Consider the following 21531-nt stretch of genomic DNA (forward strand, 5'->3'; position numbering starts at 1 on the left):
TCAGTCTCTGGGGGAATGTGTAAATAAGAGCAATTAAGTCATTGAATGCCAGCTACGAGGCAAGAGCAGTTTCTGGTTTCTGAAGCTCTTTCAGCTGAAGGCTAAGTCATGGACTAGCTGAGCCCAAAACTCACTGTACAACACCACCAACGAAATGTGAGTTCTTCCCTCTTCTGCTTGGCTGTTAAGTCACCGGCTCCTGAAATTACCGAGGTTACTCAGTACTGAGATTACTTCATCTCCCCAGTGACAGCCAGGAACTCAGCAATAATTCACCCCCTTGCTCCTGAAATGCTTCTCACTGAAGTCAGACCTAATTAGTGTAGCAAAACAGAGAGAATTACAACACCACAAGGTGACTGAAATGGCATTCATTATTGATTTGCCATCCATTTCTACAGTGCCACATGAAGTTAATTAAATTTCAAAATGTTGCTTCTGCCACAGAAAGAAGACTAAGCTGTGCAATACAGTATTTGTTTTATCATGAAACAACTGTCCTGCTAGTTTGGACAATGTATGCAGTATATTTTAAGAAGCTCTGCATTTAGTATCCTTATCCCATTCTCCTGTGCACAGTCACTTGCCAGTTCAGGGATGTACCAGCAGCCTTTCCTCCCCCAGGCAGAAAAGGCAACGGTTTTTCAAAGAAGGGTAGTCCAGCATTCAGGCTATGCATGTCCAAACACAGACCTACACACTGAGGTGAGCATGCAACTGTGCATGCTGCATGCATCTCCAACCACAATGTTCAGAGCAGGAAGCATATTCAAGAATAAGTTGACCAAGGTACATTCACAAATTTGGCAGGCATCTCTGCACAAGCTAATAGCCATCTCTGAGATTCCCTGAGCACTGTCCTGTGTTAATCTGGTTAAATATTTTCCAGACAAGGTGAGCATCCTTGTTGTTACCCAAATGCAGATTTCATACTCATTTGCATTCAGGCTGGAAGACACCTATATGTTTGGCTTGTATTGCATACCCAAAACACCAATGAAAGTCTGCAGCTATTATATCGCAAATAGGTTACATGTGTACAGAAGTGACTACGCAAAAATACAGAACACCGGCAATGTCTAGCAATTTGCACAGCTAATTATACACTTCACTCAGTACTGTTAAAAAATACATCTCAGATCAGAGTGGTTTACACCCATCTTGCATAAGTGAGGGTATACAGGGCAACAGAAGATTGGCATCAGGTTTTAAAATTTGATCCAACTTTCCTTTTGCATATTAGGCCCATGAAAGAATTTGAAATAGGATACTGGTATGTGATTGTTTACTCAGGAAAAGTTGGCCCAAGCAAGGGCAAGGGCAGGTTGCTGTACAGATAGTATAAATTGTAAACCCATAAAAGCTTAAGTGATTATTATGCTGCAGTCAAGTAAGCATCACTTCCCTTACTTAAATATCACCATCTCCTCATTTTTAAGTTTGCTATGGCCTAGCCCTGTTCTTTTATTAGAAGATTTCAAATGTAATTAAATACAGGCATGTAATATATGCCTGATTTTGATCTGCCGCAAACTGATTGAATGTACTTGTGATGCCACTGGCTCCTAATAGAGCTGCTATAGCATTCACCTGAGGCAGGAATCGGCTCTTTCAATAGAGAGGAAAGTATGTAAATTTTACTATCTATAATTTCTTCTGCAGAGTGATTGAGTCCAAAGTTAAATCTTAGGAACAAACACTCCCAAACTTTGGAAGAACCTGTGACTAGGGTTGTGCTGCACTCAATACCTGCTTCAACACTTCAATGAAAAATCATGTATAGGGACTGAAAAAAAAACCCTAAAACAAGAACAAAAAGGCTTTAAGAAACATATTTGAGATAAATCTCTTAAGCCTTTCGCATTTTCTCCTCTGCAAGGAAGGCTACGAATTAGCTTTCATTTAAATAAAAATAAAATTCCCACAAGCACAAGAGTTTTTCTAGACTCATGATGGCATCACGAGACTTCACAGCGTTGACACTTCAGAAACATGAACCCTTGATACCAAATCCAGGATGTTTCTGTGGTTTGAAATTAGAGTCGGGGGGGAAAAGTTTGTCTGTAGTTAAAAGCATTTTATCAGTCACACAGACTCTCAGTGACTGCACATACCAGCCCCGCAGGCAAGGTAGAGGTAAGTGCAACAGCTCAGCCTCAGAGCTTGATTAACCTTTTTTTTTCAGTATTTTCCAGCACAATCTCCATCTTCCACCAAGTTACTGAATGGTCAAGCTTCAAGGGATCAGGAAGCTCTGATGAACTGCAGTTTATCAGCACGTCCTCTCTTCCTAACTGCCCTATACTACGACTCTTTAGCTGCTATAACCAGAAAACAGGAGGTAGCAAAAGGACACCTATTGAAATTCTTTCCTTGTGTTAACTAGGTGCCACTGCTTTTGATGTGAATGGGAATTGCACCTGCCCTCACTAAGACTTTATTTGACTTAAGCACTGGAAGCATGCAACTCTTTTCTACAATCTTGGTTTAAGAACTGCCCATAGAAGTTGGGAAGATATCACTGATTTGAGCTGTTTTATAATCCCTAGCTTTACAATTACAAAAGATAATCATCTACCCTACAAAGAGTTATTTATTCAGGCTCCTAACTGCTCCCTGATATCTCAAAACTCTTTTTCCCTTGCCTCTCCAGCTTGTCTACTTTAGCAGTCAGTGTGGCTCAGTAGGAGTGGATCTGGAGACTGAAACAGGGGCTGTTGAGGACCCAGCAAGACACACCGTATGCATTTCAGGGCACAGAATACTCTGAACCAGACCAGCTCATTAGTCCTGGCGATCATTAGGTGCACACCTGGAGCACAAGCAAACTCCCAGGTGATGCAGCCTGTGCACCACATCAAGGACCAAAGTGGGGAGAGCAGCAACAACTGGGAGATTTGCCTTGAAACCACACTCCCAAATCAAACTAAAATACTAAGCTAAGTGTCCCCTATGCCATCACCATTTCTCTAGCACAACTTCTTCATTACACCTTCTCACTATTCAAAGCTCAGGGAAAGCCTCACTCCTTCTACATCCTACACACAAATGCTTCATTCCCCTTCCTGAAGCTCCCTCCTTAGTGATCTCAGAGGGAACAGTTGTTAGAGGAGAACAAACTGTTTATTCTATTCTATTCTATTCTATTCTATTCTATTCTATTCTATTCTATTCTATTCTATTCTATTAATTTGCCTGGGCCATCAGCTTTGGCATTCAGAGTAACCCTCATGGAGTCTGCCCACATCAGCTTATTTCTCAGCATGCTTGGTCTCGTTCACTTCTCAGCCACTGCTAACCATCCTTGTCAGCAGCAGAGGCTCCTGTGCAGCGTGGGGCCAACAGGGAGATTATTTTTATACATTTCCACTCCTAACTATCTTCCAGGAGAAATGAACAAATGAACCAGGCTTATCAACTGTACTTTACTGACAGACCACATAACCAAGCCCTCATTTTCAGATATCAGCTGTCTGCTGTATTGCTACTGTGCTAGCAATAAAAAGAAGATATTGCTTGCTCTTCTCTATCCCTTTCTTTACACTAGTGTTAACAATATCATTAGATAGATTACAAGTAATACAGGGTATTAACAGAGTTGGAATGAGCCATCAAGCCAGTTTGATTCCTGCAATTCTTATAAAATGTAGCTACTTTGTTTTGCTATGCAGACTAAAAATGCTCTGTCAGCAGATTTCACTCTGCTGTGAGATAAACATCCACCTTCTGTAAGGAACCATTTCTTCTTCGTTTCAGCTTCTTAGAGCAAGTTTCCAAATTATTTGACTCTCACGTTGTTATAAAAGAAGGACTTAAATGCATAGTGCCCAGATGATGTTGTGTAGATTCACTAGAGAGCGTGTTAGGTACATAGGATGTTACCAAAAGGGACTCAGACCAAAAGCCTTTCAAATAAGGGAAAGAACAAAAGTCTTGGTGAAAGGCATCTATTCTACTGAGTACAGTCCATTTTCGGGGTGAAGGAGCATTCAATTTGTATTAGCAACCCTCAGAACATACTTTAGATGTTAACTAGATTTGTCAAAGGACTAGATGTTACGAGGGTGTAAGCTAGCCTGGCGGCATTGCTGGGCTTCAGCTCGCTATGCTGATTAAGAGCAAACAAGGAACCAGCTCAAACAAGTGCTTACTTTTTGTGAGCATGAAGGCTAATGATTTTCTTCTTACAACTGAGGGATACAAAAGTAAGTGATTTTTGAGCACAGACAAGGGTGGGTTTTTTTCTGGATTTGATTTGAAAATGCACTGCCTTGGCATTTTAATGAGCAAAAATAAGATTACGACATGCCCAAAGCCGCTATGCAATTTCATAAATAATAAGTGTGTTTGCCTGCTGATGAGAGAAGTACCACGTCTTATAGCATTAACAAGATAAAAGGATATTTCAAACACATAAGGGGTTGGTATTGTTTATTGGCAAAGCATTCGAGATAAAATTTGTGAGCAAAGCTGATTCCTTTTCTACCTTCTTTCTAAATAATAAATAGTACGAATACTCTACTAGTACAAATTGAATTAGCTAAACTGACTTCAATTGTAGCTGATTTATACAGTCTGAGAATCTGGCTGTATCGTGTATTTGTGTCTGCCCTAGCCAGCTTTTTTGGAAGCTGTATCCTTTTAATCCACTACAGACAAAGAGGGAGTGTTAGTTATTGCAGAATCTGCTACGTATTATATTTGTGTATTTTCCCAAACAGATTGCATAGCTGGCATTAGAACAAATATGTTTGTTACTGTTGTAAAAAAAAAAAAAAAATCAAACTGTCTGCTTGAATACTGTATTGGACTAGTCAAAGGGGAGACATTTTCCATAATACCTAACAATAACATTGTTAGTGATTTATTGGCTACCTCCAGCTACTCTGGTTGGCTCTTGCTGCTCTGATCGTCATCCTCAGATTCTTCTTCCTGCCCTATACTGTTTTGGAAACCCACTCACTGATCCTCAAACCTATTTAGGATATAAACGTTTTCAGGAAGGGCTCTTTCTGTGATTTTGTTTCACACAGAGAGTCCTAACTACAGTGAAATGCTCCGATTGGCACGTCAGAGCGTAACAGCAAAAATCCCTGAAACAGCCTCAGGGTTTGAAAGCACGAAATCCGAAGGGATGCTCAGTTGTCACTGCTCCCACAAATGTCACTGTGAATCACACCGTCTCAGCCCTCTCCTGATGTACTACATCCTTGGCAGCTGTGCATTTGCATCTCTAATTGGCAGACCTCTAAATGATCAAGCGGTACAGTCTGCACATGTAGCCAAACAGCGTGTTTGCTTAGCAGACCTGTTCATTCTGTTTGACTCTCTGGTTTGGTTTAAGTCAAGCTGAAAAATTTATCTAGTTCTCAACAATTGCTCCTGCAGTTAGTTTGAAATTATCCTACAGTTTTGGGTATGTCTTCTAATATTGCAAGGAACCAGGATCAGCAAATACGTGAGACGTGAAATGAAGTGCTGAAAGTTTGAAGGCCTGAAAATATGAAAAAGTCTCCCTTGTGCTCCGAATTCCTCTATATATCTTCAAAATTCAGCATAAGATGTGACAGGACAAAGTAATGCAGTCCAGGGAGTGATAGATTTGAGGAAACACAAACAATTTATTAACTATAACAATTGCCATCAAATCTCAGGGAAATCCTTTTTTGTCTCCGTTATGTTTGGAACTGTCTACTTAGTCTTAAGGCATAAGAAGAGTAAACTGCGTTAGATATTCTGCAATTGTGACTTACCCTGATCTCGTATTACCTTCCCTGCCAAATATATTTTCATATTAACTTCAAAAGACTCACAGTCATTTAAAAAGTTTAAAACAGCTTGTAAAAAGTAGGAAACATATGCAAAATAAATATAATGATACTTATATGCATGTCAAATCCAGAAAGTTTTAAGGCTTTTTTTATCAAAAACTAAGTAAAATCCCTCCCCCGACACATTCAATAAATTTATTTATTTAGCCAAAACTCTCCAATTTTATATCTAACAGCATTTTTGCTGTTGTGTTTTTGAACAACCCTATTTTGGTGTATTCCTCTGTTTTCTTTTAATCAAGCTATATTAGAAAGAGTAATCTAAAAAGAAAAGAGTACATCTTACTTTTCTCTTCCTGAGAGATCTGATCTCCATTAGTATTTCTTCAAACTTCCTAACAGGTTTGATTTAAGTTTAGTTTGAGGAAAATGCTTGCAATATCACTCAACCATGGTTTGTGTTCAATCTTTTATAATTGAGGTTATGAAAGGTGGCTGGTGGAATAACCAGCTGCAAACCTCTGTGTGCCTCCTGTCTCTCTTTCATGGTCTGGCAACTGAATTGTCTCCGGTCTTTCCTCCTGAAACCAACGGGAAAGCTCACGAAGAGAGCAAGAGATGGTTAGGAACAGTCCTCCCATTTTTTTTAAATCCCTCTGTACTTTCAGTTTCAAGACCCGTACTTGTTTACAACATCTTGTTTTGTACTTTGGGTTTCACCTCAGGCATCTGGTTGCTAAGCAGCCGGTCATCTCCATACTTTGTCCCCATTAGGATGAGGCACATGTGTGGTTATCTCTTGCCTCTTGACATAGAAGGAATTTGGACTGTTATCTCTGTGGTCCCTTCTGGGAATTCTGCATTTTGCTGCCCTGTTTGGATATCTCTTTTCCATTTCATCTTCTAAATGGAACAGTGATTTCCCTTTGGTAACTCCCGATTTAGTCATTTACTAATCTTTGCTGCAGTGGAAGTGGCACAATGAAATTTGGAGATTAAAAGGCTGGATTTCAGAGTAATGTAAATCCGGGCAGCCCTGCTGAGGTGAAGGAAGCTACACTGGTATCCACCTGCTGAGAGTCTTCAAGAATAATAATAATAGGGCCTGAGTTTTGCTTCTTTTCCTTCTCATGAGTAATCTGCAGTGAATGTGACTGCAAATGTAAGATTAATCATCCTTGATTGTATCTCGTGTCTGTCCATCTATGAAGTGTGCATCATTATTTTCCACTATTGATCTCATGAGGAATTAAAGTTCCATACAACCCCCTTGGACCTTTAAAAAAAAGAACAGTGTTCTGCTAAAAAGTGCTCGTCTACCTGTAGTAATTGTTACCACTGATTTATTTTACCCATTGGTTTTTCCTCTTTTTTTTTTAACAGAGCTGTTTTATAATACTTTAAATGGTACTATGTCTCTTGAAGCAAATATGGAAATACATCTGGCAGGGAGGCTGATACTAACCGAGGGCAAATTAACATCAGCACCAGATCCCACATACTGTATAATCACATTAGTACCATCTTAAAACAAAAAGGAAGACTGAGATCTACTGGGAGTTGTTATAGTTAATATTCTGTCAGTGTTTCCACTCTTACTTCTGGGGTTCCAAACTTACGCTGTTAAAAATTGCTTTGCAATGAAAACATGTAAGTGCTCAGCTCTACAACAAACTTATTGTCACTGGGCCAAATCCTAAGTTCTTTGCTTACTGCTAACTCCCGCTGACTTCAGCGAGCATGTTTCCTGCGTAAAGGCTTGGGGTTTGGCTGGGTTGTTGTTTTTTTTGTTCTGAAATGAAACTTTTTTTTACTGTTTTACTCTGTGCATTAAAAACAAAGGCTTTCTGCATGCAGCATGAAGAAACACCTGGCCACATTTGGCATCCTATTATCTGGCTGACTTTATTCAACCCTTCTCAATTCCCTCCTCTTTTTTTAAACAATCTCTGTCAATCTCTGCTCCTCCACAACCAAATATAGATAGATTCAGGGGGACACCTATGCTTCTTGCTGCTTTTGTTTTTCCTAGACACTTGTTTCAAATTCATACTTTGTGTGAATGAATTCTGCCCAAACTTCTCACTTAGCTGCTGTGCTTTAACGCTGAGATGATGTTACCTCATTTTCCGATCAAAGAAAGAACTGGAAATACAATGCCAGAATTTGGGTGCTATACAGCCTATTGGCTTAAAAATAGCCCCCAAACATGGATATTTTGGCTTATTTGATCCCCCAGGTTTCTGCACTCCCTTCTTTGCTGCCTGTTCACAAACAGAGATTCAGATCCAAATTTTACAACTTGTTTCCTTCTTTCCGTTTCAAACTCTTCTCAGTGGGAGATAGGATAGGAACTTACGCCTTACAGAATATTAGCAGTGTTTGTTGGTTCACTTCCAATTTTTCTTTTTCACAGTTCCCTTCCCCTTCTTGTGCATATTTTTGCAATCTGGTACTAAATTTGCTGCCTTCCATCTTTTTATCTGTCCCATAGACTGATACTGTCCCATTCTCTGAACGCGGCTTCTTGCCAGCCACTCTGGAAGCCAGGCCATGCAGCTGCCCTGGCACTGCCTGTTCTGACACCACAGGTCCAATAGGACCCATATGGTCCTGGTGTGGAGGCACATCGCTGCCCTGGCACCACTCTGGCCTGAAGCCTGGGATCTGGGGGAAGAGCTGACAGCACAGGTCAAGCAAAGCTAGTTAATTCCTCTGGGCTTCTCCATGCTTCACCTGGGTACCCGCTGAGTTTCCTTCATCTCACATTTCCAGTCCTAAAGTCCTACAGCAGCAACCAGATACATAAAAAATGTTGTGCCAATTAAAATTTTTTCCTACCTTGATATCTTCCTTGTTATTCGTTCTGCATCCAGATATCTTACTGTCCACCATGGCAGAGATCTGTTTATTTCCAGATCCAGTCTAGATCTGGTACATTTTTCATTAAAGCTCTTCTCAAAGTGCAACTTATGACACGCATTTATCCCTTTCAACACATCTACTCTCGTTGTTTTCTAATTTTCAAAAAGTACTTCGAAATCATTTTGGGGAAACCTGTGCCTGTGGTACCAGTTTCCAAGGAACCTGTCACTGGTACAGAAAGTTTCCATCTCAGTCTGTCTTTTGTCTTCTTGTTATTACATGTTAGTCATGCCCACCAAAAACTGCATTCAGTGTCCTACATAAAGAATAAGCCAACTCTCCACATGAAGAATCTGTTTAACTTGATGATGATATTGTTGTATATACGACATACAGTTACTTGGCACTTCATGGAGACGTTTGAAGGCCTAAACACTGCTTCAAGAAGTTGACAATGTAAATACATGTATTTGGAGATGTTAATTGGCAAGAGTTGTTATGTATGAGATTTATCATACATCTTTAACTCCTTTTGCCTCAGGCTAATCCATTTCTTTTATATTTTTTCCTAAACCGCCAAGCTGCTGAACATCTTTAACCAGCTATTGTTTCAAGATCAACCCTGCAAAACAAAAACATTTTATTTTTATCCTCACCAGCTGTACAACTTTCCTCCTCAAATTACCTCTATCAAAGTTTCAAGATTAAAATGACTGTCTGAACTGCAAAAATGTGTTTTTATATAAGACAGCTAGCTTCATGTAAAAAGATAGTTAAATAAGGAATACCACAAACAGAAAGGTAGAGAATTTAAGACTATAACTCTTTCTGAAGAACTACAATTTTTTTCTGAATGTTAAAAGAGACTTTTTTAAGTCCTTCAGAATCCTCTACAGTTAAACTGTTGCTAATGAAAGCCTGCACACAAACAGCTAATAAAAAAAAAAAAAAAAGCTTGTAACACTGTCATGAGGTTGTGCTCACCTAATAAACGAAGCATACCTAAACTTCATATTTTTGGTGTTGCAAGAGAAAAGAGCTGTTCGTATTGACATAAGATACTGACAGATTTAATAGGAGTTACTTATTTGATAGGAAAGTGAGGGATCTCGAAAACTGTGAAGCCTTGTCTGACAAAGAAAAATATCAGTGACTTCAACAGGAACAGCATACTGCACAGGGCTGCATGAGGGATTCAGGCAGGCAGAAGAGCAAGCAGGGGAACAGAAGAAGGAAAACGAAAGGAAAGTCAAATTAGGACAGAGCGAGTTTTAAACAATATGAATACGAATCCTGTGTAAGAAGGAGAATTTCCATGAAATGCCTCACTTTGTCTAGTCTATTCTGTTGTCAGAGTAGGTACAATTCTTGGTATCAGTAGAGTAGCGCAGACTTATAAAAAGTGTGACATGTTACAGCAGAAATCAGAGCTACTGACCACTGCTGAACTGAAGAGCGAGTGCAGTGCTAAATTCTGAGATTTATATCCATTTTCTCCTGTCAGTTGGGGTTTTTTTTTGTTTTTTCTTTTTACATGCAGTAGTGGCTACGACTATACTGGAGGGATGATAACTTACGGAAAGCAGATTTTTTTTCTGGAACTCAGCAGCTGGTAGTAAAGACCAAATGATATTACCTCAATTGCTACTTCAGGAATATTGTATTTATTGCAGTGTGTTCCCTACAGTGCCAGAAAAAATAGGTTAGCTTTCTCATCTTGTTTGAAAAAGGTCTGGTTCTTTTTTGACCAGAGTGAGTGGCTACTTCTTATGGCCAGCATCTAGTCATAACTGAGTTCTTCTCAGAGGCAAATCATACTGTTAAGATTTTTGTTTTAAGGCTGGGCTGTCATTTTCTGAACCTTTGTGAAATGCTTTTAATTTAGCTACGTGCTAGCAGGATTCAAGTAGGTCTACTACAGCTGTTGGCATTCATTTTAGCTTTGATAATCTCTAAGGAATCATTTGTCCTGTGCCTTTTTCTTGGATACCAGGCAGGAACTGCTTAAAAAGCCAGTGCTGTCGAAGTGCAGATCTGCAGCCCAGGGAAGTCTGCGGGAGCCTAGGCTGCTGGGGAGGCAGGAGCTCAAAAGCCCTCCAACTGGCAGCGCAGTTGAAAAGGGGTCTCCTGAGTGGAATTGGTCTTCAACTACCTACCCAGAAAGGAGGAGACTAAGAAGAGGGCTTCGTTTCTTCTGCATAAGGAATGTTTTCTATTACCTCATTGCCTACGTTTTAAATGTATGTGTAGTTTCCTGCATATACATATAAAGAAAACATGAGGTTACATCAAGAGATAAATAGGCATCCACATGCAAGGAACACACCACGTAATACCAGATAACTTAAGGAAACTAAAATGCAACTTAAGGCATTTCTTTGTGAATAAAGTAAGCACGGCTTGGGTATAGGTGAAAGGGAAAGTGCAAACTGTAGGGTTTGCTTTGTTCCAAGCATACTTATGGCATGAGCACCAGCATCCACACAGAATTTATAAAAGGTCCCTTCCCATAACAGAAGAACCACCATCCGTTTTCTTAACAGGAATCTTTAAACTTGGCTAAGCTTGGAAACCTGGAAGTTTTTCCTGTAAAGACAGAACTTGCATCGGCTCATTGTATCAGAGAGCCTGGTCCTGGATCAAAGCATTTGGGTATGAATAGGAACAGAATGGAGAGACAGAGAGAAACATTGAAAGGCAGAGAGCGAGTGGGTGAGCTGGCAAAAAAGTTAATTGTTCGCCTGGATCTTTAATGGCCAGGAGGATGAAGTCCATTTGTCATTACGACTAACTACAGAGATAGATCTAACTGCTGTGAACCTGCCAAAGACTCCTGTGTGCCCATACTTCATGAAACTGGTACATGATTCATCTTGTGGCTACAGTTTAATAGCAGCACTTCACATTTCGAAGCCTGGATAGGCTCACATTTTTCTCTCTTTTTGTCATAGGTGCATAACTTTCCATTATAGGGCTGGCTGGAAAACAGCAGTTCCACTTAGCAAAAATTTTCAAAGTTTGAATGATTTTGCTCTATGTTGACATAAAAAACAACTGCAGCCTTTCAAAATGTCTTTGAGGGAGCTATGGGCATAAGAGGGGAAAGTCAGACAGACTAACCTGCCAGGGGAACAGATGACTGACCAGTTTTTGTAGGCAAGGGTCAAGACCTCGCTCTGACAGATTCACAGTGGTGTTCACCCTACTTAAATTCAAGCTTTTAACTCAGCTGTAACTGCCTACTATGGTAAACGAAAAAAGATTTCCCCTCAGAGAGGCTAATTTAGAACACATAAGGTAGGCTTTTCCTCTAAATCACCTCTGATAAAACAATTTCGGTCTGTGTTCCATTTATAACATAGAGAAACTGAACTACTAACTTAACTTCCTAAAGTTGGTCTCTAATTACAGGGGAGGCTGTATGATTTAACCTAGGATGCATTTTTCTCCTCTTTTGACTGGAAATTTCACCTGCAACCAGGGAAAGCTTCCTGACAAAAGTTTACACAATCAAGAAAACTGAATATTTCCTCAAAAACAGAAGTTTTGACATTAAAAAAGGCAAAAAAAAAAAAAAAGCACTCAACAAGCACACATTTCACTGGAATGTTCGTTACCAGAAATGTCTGGCAAATCTTTACAAGTCACCTTATGTTTATTTGTAAATAATTCCTTAATTAGATAATTTGAATTAAAAGAGGATGTGTGAACATAAGTGAGAAATGAGCTACATACACTTATAAAAAATATAAATAAGTACACTAAAAGGTACAACAAAAATTGTATATGCTGGATCCTTGAGCTGATCAATACTGGTTGATAATTTAACAGTAGGTGCATTTTAAAAACGCATATGGACCCGAACGTCTTAACAATTGGATCCTCAATTTACCTGCACAGAAGTCTGTGGCACTCTGCCAAGTTTACCATGTTGAATTTTGCCTAGTATATTTTGTTTACTTGTGAGGACAGAGATGCCCAGTCCAAGGCCATTTCTCACCCTGTGTATGCGCAAAGGCAAGTGGGGCTGGGTCAAGGTTTTCAACCTCTCAGTTCAATCCCAAGACATTTTGAGAATCGCTACGACAGCATTTAAACTGGGAGGGAAAAGACTGGAAAATCAATAATGAATAGTACACCTATATATGTGATGTTTGAGCGGGTGACTTGTATGCATCATGCCAGAAATCTGACTCTTTGCCAACATGAGCTGATGCCTCCCTTCACTATGCATGAGCAATTTTTGTGAAAACCAAATGAAGTTAAATATTGGGGTAATGGAGATGCAAGTCTGTCTCTAAGGTCATATTCAACAGCATTTTCTATAACAACCTGTCAGGCTGACTTTGCTCTCTCACCTGAGCTGTGCCTCCATAGGGTACATTTCTTTGTCTTTGATGAATAAGCTATGAAAAAAAAATCCTAAATGTTGATTTTAATAGCTTCATGAATACCAGTTTACTGTATTTTGCTCCTTTCTGAATTAAACCTAATCATCAGTGACTATAGGTCAGCTGCATTTTGCTTCTCTATTCAGAACACTAGACTGCTAAAATGATCTTTATTAATAAAGCAGTGCATGTGTGGCATTTTAATAAAGCTTTTAAATGGCACTCAGAAATGGAGCATATTATGTCTACAGAAAGAAAAGCGTTCAAGTTGTCACTGTTACTCGCCTAAAGGACTCTGTCTGCAATTCCATATTGAACTTGCAGCCTTCTGCGGCTGGGAAACTCCTCTCTCTCACAATTATTCATGCTATGGTATTTTTAAGTTTCACCACTGCATCCCCTGAACTGTAACACTTTCATTTGACAGTGCTTAGCAAACTACTCTCATCAGTTAAAAACAGGTCAGCTAGGAAATGCTGACCTGTCAATGGGAAAACTTTTATGAGCCTCTAGCACATTTATGTGAGACGTGAGACTCTTTTTTTTTTTTTTTTAATAAATAAGAAGATATGCAAGCCATTTGTCATCTTTAACTGCTGATGTCAAAGACAGAAGAAGTCTGCTTTTTAGACATCCATTGTAAATAAGTTTTGCAGGGTTCCTGAGTTGAATTCTCTGACAAGGAGCATGTATTTTATCAGTTGGTCTCCTGAATCAATGGAGTTTCCTTGAGCAGAGGCATATGTCAAAGGAAAACAAGGTCAAGTTATTTCAGTCATTCACACATAGATTTCTCGTTTTCACAGCTGTCCTCTTTGCTAATGAACATGCAAAGTTTGCTTATGCTTCAGCTAGAATACAGACATTCACTTGCCTGGAAAAGGCAGTGCTCATTAAACACTGAATGACCATTTGCCTAGGCAAGTAGAAGTTGTGCAGGGCTGAATACTGTGTTAAGAACATTCAACTCGTGCTCAGATCTAAGAGATTAGTCCTCTGCCTGACAAACATCAGCACAAATTTATCAAATATGCAATCTTCTACCTACCAAGAATATACAGCAATGGCTCAGGTAGGCAATAGGAGAAATGCTCGTCATATAAGGAATTGTAGTTTTCTATCAGGTGATTATGATTTACTTCCATTTAAACTAAATAAAATGTAAAGGAAAAAGGAACCTCTAAGCCAAGTTTTGGATTTCAAGAGCATAGCCTTTGATGTGCTATATTCCCTTGAAGAAATTCCAAGCCTTCAGCGCTCTCAGCTCCCTAGGGATATATTTTAGACCACATCACACTTTGGAGTGTGACACAGAAGGACCCAAGCTAGTGTCGCTCTGAAGGTATGAAGGTCTTAGCAGTGGTCTGGAAAGCAGCACAGCTGCGTAAGCAGGTCACTGCATCTGCTAACGAGCGCTGGCTCTCAGCAAGGACTGAGTGCTGATGAACCCAGATGACCATGGGTTCTGGAACAGCCTTGGCCTTTGCTAGCCTTGAGGTATCAGGTTAGAGACATGCTTCATTAATAAAGATGACTGATCAGAAATGGTCAGACATTTGAATGTGCTTGGATGTGTAAGAGGCACAGAATTTCTTCAAAGCAAATCTGGAAAAAAAGTACCTGGAATATGAAACAAAAAGAAATAAAAATATTCTGTGAACGTGTGCTCCTGGCAAACTGCATGAAAATAGTTACCCCAAAAAGGAAATCTGGAATAAGCAAAGAGTCCAGAAAGAATGGTGGGGAAGGGAACAAGAGAAAGAAAAAGAGAAAAAAAAACCTGGTGTCCAAATAAAACTGGAGCTTTCAAGCAGAGTTCCTTAGGTGTAAGCATGTTAATTGTCAAGAAAAGCTGAGTGAGTCCTTGCAGAACATATTTAAGGAAATGTCAATGGATGGATTCAGGCTAGGGAAAGCAAAAGAGGAAACAGGCTGTAGTACAGTAAGGATGGGATAAAAGGCTGGCTCAGAACTTAACAAACACTTCATCTTACTTTCTTCCCAGAACAATGACCCTGAGGCAAAATAATAGCAATAATAGGAAAGAGGTTGCAGAAATGGATGGTATGACAATAAAAAAGCAGTTCAATGTGTCTGCTGAGGTGAAAGGGAGAAAAGAAACCAATTAATCTCCATTACAAAATTCTACTTTGGAAGTCTAGGAACAAGTTTTGTTAACAAGTTTTGTCAAGCCAGAAATGATACAAAGTAAAAGACCAGTCTGTTTCAAGAAGCAGGAAAAGCGACCCCAGCAAATACAGATTTGTAGATCTGACCTCAATAGTGCTTGACAAAAATGGGGAAAAAAAAGGTAGATCCTCCTAGGCCAGTTGTCTTGGATAAGATGAGCAATATTCTAGAGAAAGAAAATGTTTTAGGTCAAAGGTAGATTCTGTCCATTTGGATTTCATTAAAATTATTGAGTATGCTACCAAAAGGGAATCTATTAGCCAGGACTGAAAAGAAGGGAAGTAGTGAAGAAATTTTAAGGAAAGTTTAATGGGAGATGGTTACTGTTGAAAGGAGAAATATTAGGTTGAAGGAAGGTCGTTGGTGGAGTTCTTCAAAGAACAACACTAGCCTAGTCTTAGGGTCAAGCTTGTTCTCTGTATTTTTATTACTGAATTTGATGCAAAGATTAGGCATGTCATAAGGCCATTTCCCTCTGACATGAGGTTGGAGACATTGTCAAAACTGAGGAGGCCTGGGGCTTGAGGGATGGAGTCATGGAAATGTGATGAAGTTCAGCTGTGGAAATGCAAGCTTGTGCACGTGAGACCTGATCCAAACCACTCTGGATGAGGACAGACAAATCTATCCTGGATCCACTGGAAACTACACAGAAATAGAATGGCGACCTCTGGTTGACCGAGGGGTGATTAGGAGACACAAACATCAGAAGCATGGTTTCTGGGAAAGTTAGTGAAGCATTAGTGATACTGTAGAAGATCTCATGTAGAATACATGCACAAATTGAGTCACCCTTTTTCAAGAAAGATTATTCAAAACTGAAACTGGTGCATGGATCTGCTACTAGAATGAGATGAAGAATGGAGAGTTTATCTTATATCAGCCTGGCTTGTTTAATATAGAAAATAAAAGGCTGGGAAGAGATATAAAAGTCTATTCTTACATGATGGAAACCTGCACCAAGAATGGAAAAGAGATGTTTAAGCTAAAGCAACATTATCAAAATTACAATGTCATGCAAGCTGGAGAGAAATAAACTTAGACTGGAATTAGAAGGGGGCGAGGGGCAGAGGGCATCCCTTAGCCATTAGAGAATCCAAGTGTTGGGAGAGCCTTTTAAAAGTAGTTGTAAAACCTGAATTCAACAGGATTACTTTATGAAAGAGTATACCGCATAAGAGACTGAGAAGGTAGGACTGGACTGTCTTCCAGCTTTGAAAACAACTTGTTTTGTTTCAGTGAAAATTTGCACTTTTTAGCAAATCCATTTTTTTCCCACACCAGATTTGAGTCAAGTCATCTTTAGTTGTTGAAAGGTAATAGATATTTTCTTCATTTTGGCAATGTTGAAAGTGTGGATAGAAGAGAATGAACTGATAACATTTCTGTTTTGCCTCAGATATCTCAATGTGCCGAGGAACTGATCTGACATATGTATCAAAGCGATAACAATACCAGAGTGTTTTAATCAGAAAAAGAGTAAGAAAGAGAGAAAAGTCAAAATAAATGTAAACATAAGAACAAGCCTGCTCAAGAAATTACGGATAGGGTAGAGTATTACTTTCCTGCTCTTAATGAAATCTTCCTGTACATAATTTGTTCTAACACTTCATCAAAACACATAAAAATACTTAAGGTCATTTCTTTCCCTTAGTCTTACCTTCATGGTATGTACTCACCATTTTACGCAGAGGCATGGAGGTAAGATTCAGACGGAGAGCTGTTTTTTTCTTCCGCTTTCACAGGATTTTTTTAAGCTGTTTGGTACTCCTTTGAAGACTACAGCTGTAGTTTACATACTGGATATTTATCACTGGTGTGGAGGGTGAAACACTAGCTGTACACCATAGTCTCTGCCCTTTTAAAATATTAATTGATGAGTAACCATCTATGGAGCCTCATAAAGTATTAACTCTTTAAGTGGGGAAGATCTCTGCTTAACAGCATAGCACAAATCCTACATGATTTAAATCCCACACAATCCTATTAAAGTCCAAAGAGTTTCAAGCTGTTTATGTTAGTTCAGTATCTAATATTAACACCTGGTTTTGAAACCTCATGTAAGCAATATTGGTCTATTGAATCAGCAGGACAAGGGAAAGTAAATTCAATCTTCTTGACCGATGTGGTCATACATAAATGAAGTCTACATCTTGAACTTCAGTGCTTAATCCTTTTCTTGGCTTGCTACTTTTCAGCAACTTCCATTTCATGTACTACATATCAGGTTAGTTAGTGTTTGAACAATTGTGCTACATGTCCTGAATTGCCATACCTGAATTTGAAGATAATGGTCTGCATTTCCCTGAATACTGGCCACTGGACAGTCAGTGTATAGAAGTGTCAGATCGAGACAGATGTGTTTGTTTTGTGAAATACATAGTCCAGGTGCCATATTTATTTGGAGTTTCTCTTTTTTTTCATTGTTCAGCTATTCAACTTACCTAACTGACCTGAATGTAAGCCCATGAATTTGTGGTTCAGATGAAAATTTTGAAGCTATCACACCAAAGATGTGTGACTGCAGTACATAACAATTATAGCTGGACTTTATAAAAAGTAGATGGAAATGGGCAAAGCTGTGAAAAAACATTTGGTCTTCACAGATATCCACTGATATCTACAAATAAGTAACTTTGACATGACAGATTGCCTTCAATGGCAGGGGCAGGGCTTGATACCCCTTCTGAGGTGTATGAGAGAGCCTGAAAGATGTTTAACACACTTGAAATGAAACACTAATAGCTTGAAGATCAGCAGTACTAACCAACCCTGCTGGTACTAGCTCAAACATCATAGTTGCCCAGGTCACCCTAAAACTGGTAAGGGAATTTTCTAAGATGTACTTATTGTCTGTGAATATCCTCAGCCATTATTCACAATACAGCAATAATGACTTGACTCACACCTAAAGAAATCAGCAGATGGGCTCCTTCCTCTTCATATAGAAATGTCAGTTAAATATAAGAAGGATAAAGCTAACAGAGTTATGTGCCAACTATGCCAAAACATAAAGAAATACTGCCAGGTGTAGGAATCTCTTCTTTAGACATGTATTCCCTCAAATTTTAGTTTCTTTACTAAATTCCAAGGTACCTTTATATAAGAGAGATCAAAAATATGATCTCTGACTGCTGCCACTAGATTTCTGCTTATATTGCTGAGTTAGTGATTGTACTAGTGTGCAGTGTGTCTTTAATTGCTACTACCAGGAAGAAATTTTCCCTTAGGATTCATTAGCTAATAACTTCCTCCCTTGCTGAGTTGTAAATCTACAAAAGTCTTTGGCAAACTGGTCATTTGCCTTCTTGGAAGCCAGATGTGAAAGACCCAAAGAGGTGGGAGCCATAACTACAAACATATGCATGTAATAGAATTAGCAATTACATGTATTTGTATGATACCCTCAAAAAATTATTCTCCTAATAAGCTTTAAGTATCCACTCAAGTCATACTTAGGTGTGAAGTAAATGTTTTCAAGAGCCAATAAATTAATTTAATAAATTAATTATTAGTTTTGCAACATTCTTAACCATTCAAGCTCTAGGGTTTTTAGCACAGTAGCTGTATACACAGTGTTACAGGATGGCCCACTTACAGCATGTTTGCTACCCTTCAGACACCTATTTGAAGTTATATTAATGAAACAGTACACAGAGGTGCTATGCGTAAAGTACTTGAGGAAACATAATCCAAAAGACACTGTCATGTTATATAGCAATATATATACTATGCCATAAGGCAAATGTACTTAGAACATGTAAATGGGTTTGCTCTCAGGGCCCAGGAAATGTGGTGAACTGAAAGCGTATTTGAATTTCCTCATTCAGAGCAGCTGTAGTGAAGTCCAGGTGTCCAGGACATGCATGAGAGTCTAGTTTTTCAGCTTTCAGCATCTGAGTATGCTCACCTGTAAATATCCTCCTAATCCATAGGAAAAGGTGGTGGGAGGATTTAGCGATTATTAAAAAGGGAGTTGCTTTCCTGTGGCAGGGGTGTGTGACTAACACGAGAGTCATTCTTCCAAATTTTACCTACTTGGTAGGAGCCCAAAGTTCTGCCTCTCAAACTCACGCTAGTCAGGAATTGCAATCTCTCCTCTGTGTCATCTTCTGAGTACAGTCTGGAGTGTGCTAGATAAAACTCTTTTTCTGGACTTTGTTACTACAAGGGACTACGTGCCACAGTCGTCTACGGTTACACAGGACTGGAAGCAAGCTTGCTACATTAGTTCTACATTAGTTTTTCAAAATTGTTTTTCTGCTGAAATGTTTTCAAATGCATTTTGAAGGCTGATATTATCCATGTTGTTTCTGTTCCTATATTTGGAGTCGTAATAGTGTTTTGCTACAGAAACAAGTCATTGTGGGGTAATTAGATACTGCACAAACTGTTCTGCAGTAACTGCAGCAGACATGAACTTGTTAACCTATACAACACAGAGTACCTGAAGAAAGCTTAGCCCTCTGTAAATGACAGGATAGCTCCCTCAGCAGGGGACACCATGGGATAAAAGCTTGCAGACAGGCCCTTGGCAGGCACTGACTTATGCCTTTTTCAAAGTCTTTAGCTTTTGAAGTACATCAATTCTCTTAGGAAAAAAAAAAAAAAAAACAACAAAACAGCACAAACAACATCTTTATGAAATCATTGGGAATTTTTCCATCCTGCTGTTTACTAGGACCACAAAAAGAAAGCTTATATCATTACCCCAGTAATCAGAAGGTTCTTTTGACTCCACCTACTGAAATGACAATACAGCATGCTTTCTGATCATATTTGCAGTTCTAAGATGTAAATACGCAGATTATATGTTTACTAAAAATATCCGTATGCAAGTAACGGCATCAAGTGCACAGTCATAGCTTTTGCCTATTCCAGTGTATAGCTTCAAATGCTCACAAGACTGGAAAAATTGATGAGAATAACATTTGATTATAAACCAGTTTGTAGTCTATTTGTTCTCTGGCCAGATGTTCCTAATTCCTGTTGTCATCCTCGCAAGAGCACGGATGCACAAACAGCAAGAAGGGACCCTACATGCAGCACTTCGCTTTCTCTCAGTTGAGGATTCATGCTGGCCAGTTCGTCTTGGGCACAGCGGTCTGTGACCCACCAGGAAAGTCTCTCCAGCACCGTTGTAATGAAATGCTTGACCATGTGAGGAGCACCTCCAACTCCATAACCATTTGCCCAGCACTGCGTGAGGACCATAGCTGGGAGCACAGGGAGCACACAGCCCTCCAGGCCCTGTGTGCAGCCCAGCACACATGAGGAGCTGGTGCTGGCAGTGCACTGAAGGCCACGGTTACTTTTGGGACCTCACTGGGGGGCTGAGCTTCCCACTGGCCAAATAACAATTCAGCAGTTCCAGAGAAGTGGTCGGGGGGGGGGCGGGGAGGATTTAGGTACCGATCAACCAGATACTTTTAGAGCCTGGGGTTAAACCAATATCCTGTTTACTTTTCATTTCCCATTAACCAGGAAGACTGTAGCAGTGTCCCAGTAGTGCTGGACTATATAGTGAACAGCGTGACTAGTGTATGCTATCGCTGCTGGGAGAGCTCTTTTCTTTTAAAGAGGCAGTTTTACATAGGGAATACCTTAGCTCTCCTGCTTGGAGTATAGCATCTAATAAAAAAAAAAATCCCAAAGCCCACGTCAGAACTCTACCCACACAGACAGATAATTTCGACTCACTCTCCAGAAACCTAGCTATAACTGTGGAATAATGTAACAGTCTTCCTACATTAGACCCAGGCAGCCACTGCCTTTAAACTCAGGCCAGCACAAACCTTCCCTGTCAAGAAGCTGTTTTGCTCATACAGTACCTGCTAAGGCACTGCCCAGCTGTAAGCTCCTAGTGACAAGGACCTCCCCATTTTTACATGTTTACACAGCACACAGCATCACTATGAAGTTCACAAGAAGATCTGTCAGGTGCTATCATGATATCAATCATAAGTAAGTAGTAGCAGATCAGTAAAAGCACATTATCCAGGTAAGCTGCAAAGACCATTCATTATGTAAGGTTACTACTTTTCTCCTTTTACTTCTCTATCTTACAAGTAACATACCCGCAGGCAGAAAAACTTTTCATATGCAAGTCAATTAAAAATTCAGAGGCCATGCCATTTGAGCTGGAAGTTGTTTCTCAGTAAGGTAAATTGAAACACATTTAAAAATGAATAAATAAATAAAAGCTGTGAAAAAAAATCCCTTTCTGGGTGGTGTATATGAGGATTATTGTGCCAAAACTGTCACTTACATCCTGTTTTAACTGCTGGCTCATTAAGCAGTGCAAGTTCACTGAT

At 39.5% G+C, this 21531-nt stretch overlaps 1 protein-coding gene across 2 annotated transcripts in view; it reads right to left on the bottom strand.

Annotated features, from left to right (window-relative positions):
- The window catches only part of STAC (SH3 and cysteine rich domain), a gene marked incomplete at both ends in the record, with an annotated part of 72649 nt that overhangs the window by 50522 nt on the left and 596 nt on the right, over positions 1 to 21531 (bottom strand). The gene's annotated exons all lie outside the window — the stretch shown is intronic.

The sequence above is a fragment of the Platalea leucorodia genome (assembly GCF_965183815.1).
Source record: "Platalea leucorodia genome assembly, chromosome: 1".
Classification (NCBI taxonomy): Eukaryota; Metazoa; Chordata; class Aves; order Pelecaniformes; family Threskiornithidae; genus Platalea; species Platalea leucorodia.